Source organism: Mustelus asterias, chromosome 15, assembly GCF_964213995.1.
Source record: "Mustelus asterias chromosome 15, sMusAst1.hap1.1, whole genome shotgun sequence".
Classification (NCBI taxonomy): domain Eukaryota; kingdom Metazoa; phylum Chordata; class Chondrichthyes; order Carcharhiniformes; family Triakidae; genus Mustelus; species Mustelus asterias.
This window is the reverse complement of record NC_135815.1, coordinates 52457263-52470706: the sequence shown is the minus strand read 5'-3', so window position 1 is coordinate 52470706 and position 13444 is coordinate 52457263. Positions and strand designations below refer to the sequence as shown.

Here is a 13444-nt window from a genome sequence, read left to right as displayed (position 1 = left end):
AGTGGAGAACAATAGAGTATAGAATTGAAGGTGTTAAAGGAATAGAAGATATTAGTTAAAAGTGGAGACATAAGAATATATGTCACACTTACATGCTAAAATTGCTGCAAAAGGGAAAAATGATATATCACTAGCAGGGTTAACTCTGTACGTCAAGAGATGTAACTGATGAGCAGCTGAGATCACAGCTATGCCCAGCTGGAAACAGAAAATCTCCCATAATCAGGATTATATGTTAGAAGCTGCTGTTTGAAAACCTCAGAAAGTCTATGCTGAATGAGAAAAAAAGCTTTCCAAAATTAAAGAAATAATTTGTGCGTGGTAATTATTTGCTGGATTTGGCTCACAGAGTTAAACCATATGTGACGTTGCTTTGGAACAAGGGACATTCACAGAGTTTAGGAGAATAAAATGGGAACAGGGTTAATCCAAAGATATTGTGTGTGTATATGTAGCCATTATTGTGGTTAAGCGTACCTTTGTTTTGTATTTGACCTTTCTTGATATTCGTTTTTACAATTTACTGAAGTCTTTTAATTGAATGATTACAACAGGATTCAGACTTTCCTCACTGGTTTCCCCATCTTTCCTCACATTATACCAAATTGCAAAATAAACAAGAACCAACGTTCCAAGTTACCCTTCTGGGTTTTCGGATACCCTCACATCTAACATTGGCAGGGTTCCTTTCTCCCTAATTTTCTGACCTAATACCACATGCATTGTTGCATTTCTGATGAATCATCTTCCCATCCTTCTATAATTGTATACTTCGTCTGACCTAATTTGTGCAGGTTCCACTATCCCAACACAACACACAACTCTGGTTCTTTCTGAAAAGTTTTGTGAGCTGTTTAATTCTCCTCTCTCAGACTTCAGCCCATCTGCAACGCTCTTTAGGGGTCAAAGTTTGCAATCTTCTCTCCACTGACAGTGATCTGTCCCTTTCTTTACATGAAGCATCCCCATCCAGCTACATTGTGTATCCGTCCTGGACCTCAATGGCAGCAGTGTGGCTATGTCAAAATTACTTCACTACTGCTCCCATTTAGCTTTTGCACTGTGACACCTTAACCTTTGGAGCTTTAACCTCGATGTGAACTCAGCCTTCCTGTGCACCTCCAATTAACTTCTCCTTCTCGCCCCATCAACCTCCTCTCCTGCAAAAAGAACTATTAATCATATCCATGGCATCTTCCACAAACTTTTATCACATTTAAATGTCAGAAACACTGAAGAGCCATTTCCATCACTTTCTCATCCCCTTCACCGTATACATATGGCCATCTGACCCAAGTTCTGATGATCCAAGTTCAGACACCAGGGACTTGAGCACAAATTCTAGGCTGACACTTAGTGCCACACCAAGGCAGTACGGCATGGTTAGAGGTGCTGTCATTTGGGTGAAAGTTTAAACCAAAGCTACATCTTCCCACTCGGTTGGATGTAAAAGATGCCATGGCACTATTCCGAAGAAGAGCTGGAAATTCTTCCAGAGTCCTAAACAAAATGTATCCCTCAACCAACATTGCTAACAAAAACAGATTAATTGGTCATTGTTTGTAGAAACCTAGCAAATCGTCTACCATGTTACCTACACAATAATCACCAATTTCAAAATGTATTGGCTATCAAGGGGCATCCTAAGGTTGTGAAAGAAGCTGTATAAGTACACTTTTTTCTTTCTTCTCGGTTCCAAATCCCTATCCCTGTCACCCACATTAAATCTCTGCCATTGTGGTTCTTTACTTCAACTGAATTGTGTGTCAGCTTTAGCACTGACACATTTTTAAGGCTATTGAATCGTTTTTTACACTCTGTACTACTGTTTTTGACCGAGGACACCTTGTTGGCAACAGAATCCGAGGTATCATCATATCCTGATGAAGCTTTTGGATGATCCTGTCATTTTTTTTCCTAGTGTTTTTGCCTTTCAATTACCAGAAATAAACAGCAGCCAATTGGTTAAATAAGCATATCTTTATTTTATTTACTAAATTAGCATGATGGTAAATTATTATGTTGAGCTGCAGATAATTCCATGTACAGAAAAGTTATAAAAATCAGATATTTTTGTTCATTTATCACCAAAAGTATATTAACATTCTCCCCCATCTGCCTAGAATATAGAAAGTCACTGAAATCAAGCAGAACTGTTAGTCATGAATACAAATTATTATTATTTTATACTTGATACCATCTCTCATTGATTTGTTTTAGGTAAGAAGTTAAATTGCTCTCTGTCTTTTCTAAAGCTTTAATTTCTTCTCCTGCCCGCACTAATCGAAGTAATGTTATTGGCTGCTGGGTGGAACAGCAGCATTGCCCATATTTAAATATGACTAGCGATTGGTAGGGAATCCTTGATGAACACTGTTCGAGACCAACAACAATGTTACCATCTCTGACAAGCCAAATGCAAACCTCAGCCTGCACAGTCAGTGTGGTGGGGCAGTTATCCCTTGATTTGTATCACAAGAACTTGACCACGTTGAAAGGTCAGGAAGCAGAATATAAAATAAATTGCCCTATTTTTGCCCAATAAGGATATTGATACGTTAATTTTTTGGGGGCAAAATAAAAAATATTTTCTTCCATTCCCTTTTTACCATTGTAAAAGTTTGAAGTGAAATCTCAATTGAAATTACAAGGTGGATAAAAAGTAAAGAGTTAACAACTTCACCAGTCAACTCAGCAATATCCATGCTATGGGAACCCAAAGGATACAGCTGTTCTTTGAACGCATTTGGCATCATATGAATAATATCACTGTAATAACAAGCTGACCTTCTACTGTTATCTTTCTATATTGTATCCAAGCCTGTGTTTATACCAAGACTCATGTATGATTGTTTGTGCCACACTTATTTCAACCCGAGTAAGTTGGACTTCATCTAGGACCGGGATTGCGAACGGTGCCAGAAACTTTCAAGCTCCAGACCAACCATCATTACTAGAGTCCCCGATGGGCAGAAGAGTGTGAGACCCATTGCTGATATTTCTCTTGCATTGTTTACTCTTTTGCAATAAAGCGTACAATATTTAGAGTTTGTTATTATAGCCTGTCTCTTATTTAACATTCTCCCAGATCATTAAAAGAACAAAACAGAACACAGGGTGGTTTTTAACTCCAGGTGGAAGCCGCTTAGATAAAGGAATTTCCTTCCAACCAGTGGTAGCGGAAAGCCTTCAGTAATGTTACCCACTGGGCCTCATTCAACTACCTCTGGTCCACCTCTCTCCTGTCCCAGTGGGACTGTTAGCTGATGAAGATTCAATGGCAATTAGCCTTCCACTGGCTTGCAGGTAGGTGCCAGGGAGAGTCTTGAGGGGGAGAAGGATTGGAGAGTGGAAGGCCAAGGAGTTTTGACTTTCCCTGTGCAGCCTGGAAGAGACACTCCAGCTCCTCCAGGTCTCACTTGGGAAAGACTTTAAGGATCTTTTATCCTTCTCAGGAGCTTTTGATCCAATTTCATCTGTGACAATTCCATGCGAGTTTCCCTCTCAGACCTGGGTTAAAATGGAATCAGATTCTCATTGAAATCATTCATTTATGAAGCATCCACCTGAGTCCGGGGCCTCATCTGCCCTGCTGTTAAGATCTGAAGTTGGCAGGAACAAAATGTGAAACTGAGCTGTGACAACTGAATTGCTGACAAGTTGTGTTTCTGCTGAGCAGACAGTCTGAAGATTCTCCCCATATGCTTTCTCCATACTTATAATACACATTACAGTTTCAAATGCAAAGGAAACATCTTACTAAAACTTATTGGCTTTTCCTTGATTTCCACTTCCCAGTAATAAACAATCCTGTTCGGATTGGACGTGGCACATTCAACAACTGGGCGAGTGGTGGATCAGATTGCAGTTTCGCCCCAGGATCTCACAGAATCATAGAATCCCTACAGTATAGGAGGAAGCCATTTGGTCCATTGAGCCTGCACTAACAACAATCCTACCCAGAGCCTATCCCTGTAACCCTATGTACTTACCCTGCTAATCTCCCTGACACTAAGGGGCAATTTAGCACGGCTAATCAACCTAACTCACATATCTTTGGAGTGTGGGGGGAAAGCGGAGCACCCAGAGGAAACCCACACAGACACAGGAAGAATGTGCAAACTTCACACAGTCACCCAAGGCTGGAATTGAACCCGGGTCCCTGGCGCTGTGAGGCAGCAGAGCAAACCACTGTGCCACCGTGGTGCTCCTTGGGATCTTGGGAAAAATAAATGTATGGTAATGGAACTTATGATAATCTAATTTATCACGGTGTTCTAAGGTGTTCATTCTGATACCAAATGAAAATTGATAGTGTCCTGTTAATCTTAAATGACAAAAATTCCTTGCATTTTAAATGTCACTGTATCAAGAAAATCTGGCTGCACAATTAGAATATGTATAATAATACAATGAGTAATCCTGTGACTGAGCCATAGATATCCTCATTATATTCCTGTACCAGTTAAATGATCAATAACACACATTCATTGACATTGAAAGATGTCACTTGATATTCATGTTTCTAAGCTGTGCTCACATCAGGCAAAAGAAGTAGACAAATTGAACCTCAAAAGGTTGGCACTGGCAGATTAATTGCAAAAGATTGGGACATGGAGGAAGCCCTTCTCTACTAGAACTGCAATTAATATCCAACATTTTCAATGGGAATTCACAATCAATGTCTTGCTTCAATTGAGTGGGAAAGTGTTCACTGAGGCACTCAAGAAATTCACTGAATGATTAAGAGAAGGTGGAAATTAATAAATGAAAAGTTATTAAAAAATACCTAAGGGCACCAATTCTTGACAATATCTGGCCAGGGATTCTGAACAAAATAAAGGGTGTGCGATGGTACATTAGTTCAACAAATTATTACTGCACATGCTTTACGACCAATGGAGTTGTTGTTATGCTGGGAGATGGCTAATGCACTACAAAGGATGTAAGTTCAATTCTGAAGGCCAATTTTTATCCCTGTGAAATTAAGATCATAAGATCATGAGAAATAGGAGCAGGTTCAGGATATTCAGCCCATCAAGCCTGCTCACCCTTTCAATAAGATCATGGCTGATATGATTGTGGCCTTAACTATGCTTTTCTGCATGCTGTCCATAACTTTGACTCCCTTTGAAGTGATTGTCCCTTTAAGGATCAATCTACAGAGTAAGGATTACATGACTCAGGGAACCAATCAGGGAGAAGGCTGGGAGATCACTCTGGTGAGCTTTGGTTTCTGTTCCAGAACCTTCTTGGTAGCTGATTTAAGCCATGAGGCTGGAAGCCCCTGTATAGTCTTTACCAGTCTGGGTGAACTTGTAAACCATGCCGATATGATGTCAGGTAGCTGACGTATGAAAATATGCCTAGAGGTCAATATACAGTGAGGGGCGTCTTTAATGATATGTAAATGCATTTAAATATATTAAAATCAGGTTTGCGCCTGTTGTGGCTGGCAAGGTGGCACATTGTTAGCGTTGCTGCCTCACAGTGCTAGGGACTCAGATTCAATTCCGGCCTTGGGTGATTGTCTGTGAGGATCTTGCATGTTCTCCTGTTCATGTGTGGGTTTCCTCTGGGTGTTCCAGTGTCCACCGACTGTCTAAAGATGTGCAGGTTAGGTGGATTGGCTATGCTTAGTGTCCAAAGGCATATAGGTTAGGGGGATTAGTGGGGTAAATATGTGGGGTCACGGGGAAAGGACCTTGGTAGGATGAACTGTCGGAGAGCCAGTGCAGACTCAATAGGCTGAATGGCCCTACTCTGCACTGTAGGAATTCTATCTGACTCTTGTCCAGTCTCACCAGGAATTACTGGCTGACCAGTGCTGGCAACAAGAGTTCAGCCATCAGGAGCGGCCAATGAGGGCACATGGGAACTGACCCCGTCAGACAGCCCTTATAGGAGAGGAAGGAAGGAGGGCAGTTTGGGTTAGGACTGTATTTCACCACAATCTGTAATTGCATGGCCTGGCATATCCCCCACTCTACCATTACCATCATCAGGCCAGGGGATCAACCCTGGTTCAATGGAGAGTGCAGGAGGGCATGCCAGGAACAGGCATACCTAAAAATTAGTTGACAACCTGGTGAACCTAAAACACAGGACTACATGCATGCCAAACAGTGGAAGCAGCATAGAATTGACAGAGCTAAGCAGTTCCACAACCAGCAGATCAAATCTAAGCACTGCAATCCTGCCACATCAGTCATGAATGGTGGTGAACAATTAAAGAATTAACTGGAGGAGGAGGCTCCACATATTCCCCCATCCTCGGTGATGGGGAGCCCAGCACATCAGTGCAAAAAACAAGGCTGAAGTAGCCTCCTTCAGCTAGAAGTACCAATTGGATAATCCATCTTGGCTTCATCCTGCGGTTCCCAGCATCAGAGATGCCAGTCTTTAGCCAATTTGATTCAGTCCGCATGATATCAAGTGCTATGAAGGGAAGGGTTGATCTCCTCTCTGAGAACTAACATGCAACCACTCAAAAGAGAAGTGCCTCGCCTCATAATCTGTTAAAGTTTGTAGTTGTTGGGAGTCAATCATTGCAGTCCCAGTTAATTGCAACAGGAGTTCCTCAGGGTAGTGTCCTAGGCCCAACCATCCTCAGCTGCTTCATCACTGACCTTCCCTCCATCATAATGTCAGAAGTGGTGATATTTACTGATAATTGCATAATGTTTAGTATCACTCACAACTCCTCAGACACTGACCCAGTGCATATCCCTATGCAGCAAGATCTGAACAACATTCAGGCTTGGGCCAATAATTGACAAGTAACATTCACATCACATAAGTGCCAGGCAATGACCATCTTCAACAAGAAAATTTAACCATTTCTCTCTTTGATATTCAATGGCATTACCATCACTGAATCCTGTGCTTTGCCATTAACCAGAAACTGAACTGGACTAGCCATATAAATACCGTGGCTACAAGAGGAGGTCAGATGCTGGGGATTCTGTGGTGAGCAAGTCACCTCCTGACTCCCCAAAGCCTGTCCACCATCTCACAAGGTGCAAGTCAGGAGTGTGATGGAATACTCTCCGCAGGCCTGGGTGAGTGCAGCTCCAACACACACACAAGAAACTTGACATCATCCAGGATAAAGCTTGATTGGCACCCCATACACCACCTTAAATATTTAGTCCCTTCACCACCAACACACAGAGGCAGCTGTGTATCATCTACACAATGCACTGCAGCAACTCACAAAGGCTCCTTCGATGGCACTTTCCATATCCGTGACCTCACCGTCATCTACAAGTTCCCCTCTAAGCCACTCAGCATCCTGAACTGGAAATATATCGCTGTTCCTTCACGGTTGCTGGATCAAAAGCTTGGAACTTCCTTCCCAACAGCACTGTGGATCTGCCTACACCACATGGACTGCAGCAGTTCAAGAAGATGGTCCACTGTCACATTCTCAATGGCAATTAGGGATGGCCAACGATGTTCATATCCCATGAACAAATAAATACATAACAGGTTGTCTTTTCTGACCCTGAAGATCCTTCCAGATCCTCCTGGCCCGTAACTAAATGAAAACAAAATGTAAAAACGTATCTCTTTCAGCCTTGGTTTCCTTCCCAGCAAGTCAGGCATGATGGTGATGTCACTCACCATTGCTGCTCCACTCAGGACTCAGATTAAAATGGCAGACCAGGCCCGATGACATAATTGCAGCGTGACCTACTTATTTAAAAAGGACCCTTGGAGTGGATGTCCTTGCAACCTGCAATTTGAAATTGTGTACGGGGAAGGAGTGGTTAAGTTTCCTCCTTGATTTTAGTTGCAGAGACCAGTCATGGGAGTTGAGGAGGGCAGGGTGAGAGAGGAGTGCAAAGACTAAACCCATTGGTTGTTTGCATCCATCGTATTGCTTGGGGGAAGTTACGGCATCCATTTCTTTTTAACATTAGTTGATGAACTAGAACAAGAGGGCACAACCTCAGGTTAAAGGGACAATCCTTTAAAACAGAGATGAGGAGGAATTTCTTCAGCCAGAGGGTGGTGAATGTGTGGAACTCTTTGCCGCAGAAGGCTGTGGAGGCCAGGTTATTGAGTGTCTTTAAGACAGAGATAGATAGGTTCTTGATTAATAAGGGGGTCAAGGTTTATGGGGAAAAGGCAGGAGAGTGGGGATGAGAAAAATATCAGCCATGATTGAATGACGGAGCAGACTCGATGGGCTGAGTGACCTAATTCTGCTCCTATGTCTTATGGTCTAATGGTCTTATTTGCCTTTTACATTTAAGGTGAGTAAAGGAATATGCTTTTTCATTCAATCACCTGTGAAGTAACACATTGACCTCTTTGTCTATTTTTGACAATTCTGATTTGCTGAATGTGTCAGTTAGACTAAGATAATGTTACTGTAAATGAGCCTTATTTGAGCCAGGGAAAGTGATGCACTGCAGTTCCTTGGGGATTAGTCTTTGGACGGATAATTCTACCAGCCGCCTTGCTTATTGAAACAATACAAAGGGATCTGGAGAGAATCAGAAATTGTGCTAATGGGTACAGAAACCATTCAGGGACTGCAGCCTTATGCAGGGAAAATCTAAAAAGACAGAATAACGAAAAAAATGAGTAAGATTAAAAAAGAACATTCCCACTGTGTGAATTGGTGATCAATAAAAAGCAATTTTCTAAGTGCAGTCTCACTTTGCAGTTTGAGGGAGTTCAATGCCATACTTTTGTGCAAATGCTCCAGAATTCTGGCAGTAAATACGACGGTTTATTACCAGAGCACGGAGTGCATGTATAAGAAAATGGCATTAATCCTCTCTCATTTATTAGCACTTTGAAAATTGTTTTTAGTTTTGGCGATTGTAAAGGGAATTTGAACTCTGAGACAGCAAGCTGGTGGGCTGGGCGGGCTAACAACTGGGAAGATGCAATTGGGGACCTGGCTCATTTTAACAGTTGGGTCTCGCTAGCGGTCAGGCCAGCCATTCTGAGGCCTGAACCTTAGAACCTTACTTAAATAAAACAGACAAATTGCCTCCTTGTACTGGTGATGAGAGACAACCGACTGATTTTGGGTTGCTAGATTCTGCCCACCAGAGGTGGTGGCTGCTGCCTGTCCGAAATCCACTCAAGGCCAAGGATTGTTGCTGGATCCCAGGTCACAGGTGAGTGTTGGGAGATGAGGAATTGCGGGGCGGGGGTCACGAGGATGGAGGGGAAGGTGGGGGGATCAGCGGCAAGGGCAGGGGGTAGCTTTCAGCATGCATCCTCTTCTCAATGTCATATCCCTTGATCAGAAATTGAGTGTCTTTGAATGAGGGATCGCCTTTGTGATGATACTGTGCCTTTGAGAAATGTATTTTAATCATGTTTCTCTGCAGGATGTTTCTGCAATCCTTGACAATTTGTTGGCTCCGTTTTGTTTGTAACCAGTATCCTGTATTGTTACTGAGGCAGTATCATTGATATCATGGTGATTTTAATCTGAACTAATGCAGTGTTCTGTGGTTTTAATGGTCCTTTGGATTTGCAGAGTGGCGCTTGATTGGGAGTGATTGACAGGGCATGTCATGCGGCCAGGGACAGCTATGCCTCACAGAAAAGTCCAGTGTTTAGTTTCATTTTCAGTGGTAGCTTGAAGTGGAGAGAAGCAACAGTGCTTTTTCTCTCTCTTTGGAGTCGGAATTTCTGTTCTCTGGGAGACTGTTTTTGGAAGCTGCCCAAGATTAAGTTTACCTCTCTGAAGTTTGGCTGTTTTGGAGATATCCTTCTCTACAAACAGCTGGCCTGGATTTCTGTCCATAGGTGTTATAAGCTGAAGGACCAGCATCACGTGAGCATACTTGCTTTATATGCTAAGTCTGAAGAAGGGTGTATGTCTGTGGGATGGTGATAGTAATGCTGGTGAGGAATTGCAGGGTAGGGGTAATAAGGATGGCGTTATGCTAATTCTTTTTGTTATATTTTAACTGCGTTCTTAAATAAACTTTGTTTGATAAAAGCTTCTTAGTGGATCACGTGAATCATACCTGGAGTGAAACACCTTATACTCACCTGTGCCAAAATCGAATGTAAAACTTAGGCTCTAGGTTAACTTCACAAAACACCTTGGAGTTTCTGGCCTGGGTCTTAACACCTTAGAGCCTGTAAGCTACCCCAGTGGTGGCAGAATGCGGCCTTTAAGTAGGCATTAACTGTTCACTTAAAGGCTTCAATTGATGGCGAGTGACAGGGCCATCATTGAACCTAACCTTGGTGGAGGCCAGAAGGTTTAGGTGCCCTACCTGCCACCCTCCTGCCTGATTAGGTGCCCTCTCACCACCAGACTCACCATGGCGCAGGACACAGAATTCCACCCCAGGTTTGCTCTCAGTCAAGTGAAATTGCTCTAAGTCCTCTGAATAAAAATTTATTAGTTTGCTCTAATTTGTTAAATTGACCACCTTCGAATCTATGAGCTTTGAATAAGCAAAGATTTTATTTGAAATATTTGCATGGGGAAGAGAAAGAACTTCAGCCAGCCAAGGAGTCTCTCGAAGCTACAGGGTTTACAGCACATATTTATTGTCCTTTTCTTTCTACTTTTCATTATAATGTTCCTCATTAATTCCTTAGCTAACCATACTATTCCATCATCAGATGTTCCCCTTATCTCATCCCTCAGCCTTGGGTATGATGTTCAGTTCCCCTTATCTTCTCCTTCTGTATACTGATGAATAGGCCATTACACAGGCTGTTAAGGGGTAATTGCTAACTACTAAGCCAGCATCCCCAGCCACTTTGGTCAAGTATCCCATCATGCCTAGAAAGAGCTCTCATAACTACATTTGTCTATTCTAAAGCTATTAGTGCACGTTTTAATACCAACAAGTTTGAATTCATTTCAGATATCCCACTTCAGCCCTTTTACCCTTTCATCAAGGAATGCTATCTGATCCAGAGCTGAGCCTCTGGCTCATACAGCTGTCTCACAGGGAAGACCTGCTCTATCTGTGATATCACCACTTCCATGCTCTGCCTCCCATTCTTGAAGGCAAAAAAACCTCAACACATCCAAAATGCTCATCTCTGAATCTCATCCTGCACCAGGACCCACATATGCATCACCCCTGCGTTCACTGGCCTACATTAACTCCTGGTCTTTCAATGTCAAAATATCAATGCTCCTTTTCTTGTTTAAATTCCTTCATGCCTAACCAACTCCCTACCCACTTCTTCCAGCCTTATACAGCACACCCTGAGCTCTTGGTTCCTCTGACTCTGAGCTCTGTGCATCAGCCCACTATCGATAACATTGCCTTCAGCTACCTCAAATCTGGAATACATCCTTTTTTTTTGTTTTTATTCCAATTCAATCAAATCAAGTCCAATTCAGAGTCTCAACAAGTTGAGACAATCCCGATCCAAGCTGACAAGACAGGGCTCTCACCTCCTGTCTTGGACTTGATCTACCTGATCCAAGCTGATTGGAGTAGGCATAGCTCCTCCTCCAAGGCTTGATCTCATTTGCGTCTAAGCCAAAAGGCCGAGATGCCGCTTTTAAAAATTGCTTCAAATGAAGCTAAAATGTAATCTAATGACTTCAACCAAGCACAGCATGTCGATACTACACTTGATCTTAGCCAAAAGGCCGAGAAGCTTTCTCTCTTCCTTTAAGAAGCTCATTTAAAAGTAACCTCTTTGAACAATGCTCCAAATATTGCCTCATTGGCTTCATTGACTATTGAACCACTGCGAAACTCCTCAGAACATTTGTTCTCTGCTTTGAAGTTGCTGCATAAATGCAAGTTGTTTTCATTGTACCTAATATTTTATAACTCCAGGTGTAATGAGCTTCAACTTGACATGAAACATTATCACAACTAGAATGAGCCACCAGCCCAGAGATACATAGTATACACTCCAGTGGGTTTTACTAATTTACAGGAGGAAGCTCGTAATGCTTTTTGGACTGGAACAGTTGAGTTGCTCCTCATAATCTTCCCTATGGTCTGGACTAAGCCCCTGTTAACTCTTTTTTCACTATGTTAACACCAGTTTTATTGCGAGCACCATTGACAGGCTGGTAGACAAGCATGAACACCTATACATGTTTGAGCGTAATTGGCGTTAACAAGCCCTTCAGAGAAAATAAGTTACTATGGGATTTGTGCATTAAGCCAATTTATAACCCAAGGGGAGGTATAAGAGCACTGACAACATTTTGAATGGACTCTGTCACTGCTAAATCATTTCATATTAAAACAGAGTTGGCACATATTCGCTCAAATGCAGAGAGGTATTTCATAGGGCTTCTGTTGTTCAGCCTTGGGTTTGATGTTTTGAAGCTTCAGACATCTGCTTCTTGCAGAGACATGTTTTCCTGCTCCTGGTTACTCGATCTGACCCATTATCTCTGCTTTGATGGTGCCAGTTTCCTCACTGGAGCTTCCAAGTGTGTTGGGTTTTCCAGGAGCCAGCTGAAGGGATGGGTAAGACCCTTAGGATAGGATGGATACTAACCACCTTGCTGCCACTCGACCACCCCCCCCCCCCCCCCACCCCCAGTATTGGCCCCCCCAGTATTGGAAAATCTTTCCTCTGTAAAGTTGGGGTGGGAATAGCCCAAAGCAGGATTCCTGCCACGGGTTGATGAATGTTACTTAAGCTCATTAATTATAGTGATTATCCCCGAGCCCACTGGAATTTAATGGTGGCTCAAGGATTTAAAAGCACTCATGTCAGTCTCCCATGCTGCCCTGTCAGGTTTGTCTGCAGCCTCATTGGGTTGTTAGGGAGTTGGGGGTTGGCTGTGGGGGTGTGGTGGGGAAGAAGGTGGCCACTTCTTGACAGGCACATCTGATTGAGGGACCTAGAATCAGAAGGTGGGTGGGCACTGAAAGCCAGTGACCCCTATCCCCCGCAACCCTCTTCCCGCTTCAATGATCTGTGACCATGGATCCAGTGATGGTCCTTGGGGTTGGCCTTGAAGTGTTACTGGCAGGCAGCCATTGCCCCCAGTGGTGCTCCTGGTGATGGGGAGCTGCTGGCCCTGATTGGTCGGCTTCTCTTGGCGTTGTGATTTCTGCCCCACAGAAGGTTTGGTTGCGTGGAAGTCCCATGCTGGCCAGTTAACTGTCTGAGGCACTTTACTAGTGTTGGAATCCCCACAGAAGTGATGTGGGGCTCCCACCAGTTCTCCAAACGGTGGGGGTGACCCCCATCACTAACACTAAACCCTGGCCACTGTTCCATCAGGCCATGGGGCCTGGCCCAAACTCTGATTGGTTAAAGGCATGGCTACTCATCAACTACTAAGAAAATTCAACCAACAATGATTAAACTTCCATATCCTCATACCCCACTACAGCAACCTGCCCTGTATTGTCAACTTGTGTTCTCTGAAAACATATGGCTTTAATTTAGCATATGTACTGGTTATCCTCCCTTTTAACACCATTTCCGGTACCTTCCCCATCACAGGACCATT

General features: G+C 43.1%; 1 pseudogene; it reads right to left on the bottom strand.

Annotated features, from left to right (window-relative positions):
* Positions 1-11516: 11516 nt before the first annotated feature.
* LOC144504980 (U2 spliceosomal RNA) lies at positions 11517-11617 on the bottom strand (annotated as a pseudogene).
* Between the last annotated feature and the right edge of the window lie 1827 nt (positions 11618-13444).